Below are 2,566 nucleotides of genomic sequence, written 5' to 3'. Positions count from 1 at the left end.
AGGGTCACTGAAAAAAAAAATAAAATAAAATAAAAAAACACTTATATTTTAAATTTATTTCAGTTTAATATGGGAAAAAATCTCAGAATTCTGACTTTTTCTCAGAATTCTGACTTTAATCTCTGAATTTTGGATCTTAATGTAGATGGGCCTCATTGACAAAGATGTGAGTTGTTTGGGAGGGCCAGTAACATATTTTACATGCCAGTCCCTGGTGATGCTACTTTATTAATGGAAGAGAAGAAGGTGATTAAAACAAGAGGGCTAGTCTCTAAAACAGACATCGCTACGGCTTGATGCTAACATGTTTGTTAGCTGTCAAAAAACAGTCAGAATTCTGAGATTAAAGTCAGAATTCTGAGATTAAAGCAAGAATTGTGAGAAAAATTTCAGAATTGTGAGATTAAAGTCAGAATTGTGACTGTTTTAGTTGTGACTTTTTTGTCATATTATACTGAAATAAAATTTTAAAATCAGTTAACTTTTTTTTTTTCTTCAGTTGCCCAAATCCTCTTCCGTAACAGAGAGTTGTTTTTGTCTTTTTTTTTCTTTTCTTACCTGCAGTGGCTGTCCTAAAAGAAATCACAATGAGGGACAGGGTGGGGCCAATGTTTTTTCCATGTGGGCACAGAACAAAAGAACAACAACTAAAAAAAGAGGGCAAAACACATCTTTCAGTTTATTAAAAGAGCCACAAAGCCTCGGTTCCAGACTCCTGATCTAACAGATGAAAGCTGTAAACATGTTTTGTAGGACTGACGCTTTAAGCTGACTGTAATTTCTAAAAAAAAAAAATTCAAATGTCAAATATTAAATCATTTACGGTCTCTTCTGTCAGAGCATGTCTTAGTAAATTAATTTGGTATTTCATTGTAAAAACTGATCTAAAAGAGTTCAAATCCGTATATCTGCCCTTAATTTGAGCAGGTAGATAAGATGATCAGCCAATTAAATTATGCTTTTAAAATAGGATGATTAGATTTAATTCTCATTAAATAAAATATTGGAGTTCTTATTTTAAAAGCTTACTAAATCTTACTTAAGGATTAAAAGGTCTTCAACCTTTTCAAATGATGTAACATTGTAATCAAAACTATGTTTTATTGGTTTTCACATGAAATATAAAAAAAGAAGAGCAGAATTGTAAAGGGAAATAATGATTTTCATATTATTTTACAAATCCAAATATAAAAAAAAAAAATGTGATGTGTATTTGTTTTCAGCTTAAATATAAATCTGGTCTTTTAAAGCACGTCTCTGGCTGATTTATGCATCTAGACTTTGACATTGCTGCATCTTCTTTGCAAAATGTTGCATGTAAACATGTAGTCACAGATTCTCAGCTGGATTTCTGGTCTGGATTCTAACAAATCAAAATTCTTTGATTTAAACTTTTCCATTGTAGCTCTTGCTGTATGTGTGTGTTTTCATTTAAATGCTGTGTGCTCTTCTGCAGCCTTTTACAGGTTTATTTCTTAAGATTGTCCTGTTTTATGTAGCCCAGAAACATAAAAATACATTGACATTGATTATTTTCATTTAAAATACTTTGGCCTAAGCTCTGCAAAATGCATGTTTAAACCTATTTTTAGGAAAAAGAAAATATTTACTGATTTTATAGCAAAGACCAACCAGACACCAATCTGTTCCAGTTTGAGCAGAATAAATGCAATAAAAGGAAGTATGGCTGATGTGTGGTTAATGCTGGTACAGTTAGTCTGCTAAAAGGCCTGCATTCGTCACAGATCTGCTGACTATAAATCACATGAATAAAAACATGATAGTTTGATCATAAACACACAAAAGGTTCAGAAGGCGAGCATAGCCATGAGATTTATGGGAATTTATGTTAATTTCATCAACCGTGTTTTAACACATAGCCAGTTTTAGATTTTTGACTTGGAGGTGGTTATAAATAATCTATTCCCTCAGTAAAATGTCATTGCATTTTCCCTCAAGGTTGTTGTTTTAATTAAAGAAAAATTAAAATGGAGACTCATTTTTCTCTAAATGTTCTGTTTAGATATTATTTTTTGTTGTTTTACATTTGATTGGGAAACAAAACAACAACAAAATAATAATGTCCCCAAACATTCCAGCCCGTGACGCCTAACATAGCAACGTAACAGACCTGGGACCCCCTAAAAAGGCATATGTATCTACTTAATGAGTTTTCTAATATTCATTTATAAATAGTGAAGTAATTCTATTTATTTTAACTACATTTATTTTCAAAATGTCATTATTTCATCATTTTAATTGTTTATTTGTCGGTACATTTAAATATTTGATTGTGCAAGTTTAAAATTGAATTTACGACCTTATATTTGGATATTTTAGTTGAATAAATAGATGTTACATCTACTTATGATGAGGCATTTATTTATCTCATGGGAAATTCACATTTTGTACTTTATGATATGATATGATTTATAATCCTCCTTCTCACTTATAAAGCCTTAAATGGCCAAGCTCCATCTTATATCAGAGATCTGATTGTTCCTTATGTTCCTAACAGAGCACTTCGCTCTCAATCTGCAGGTTTATTACTGGTTCTTAGTATTTC

This window comes from Cyprinodon variegatus, unplaced genomic scaffold, assembly GCF_000732505.1.
Source record: "Cyprinodon variegatus isolate N-32 unplaced genomic scaffold, C_variegatus-1.0 Scaffold291, whole genome shotgun sequence".
NCBI lineage: Eukaryota > Metazoa > Chordata > Actinopteri > Cyprinodontiformes > Cyprinodontidae > Cyprinodon > Cyprinodon variegatus.
The sequence above is the reverse complement of the archived record's forward strand: the minus strand, read 5'-3'. Positions refer to the sequence as shown.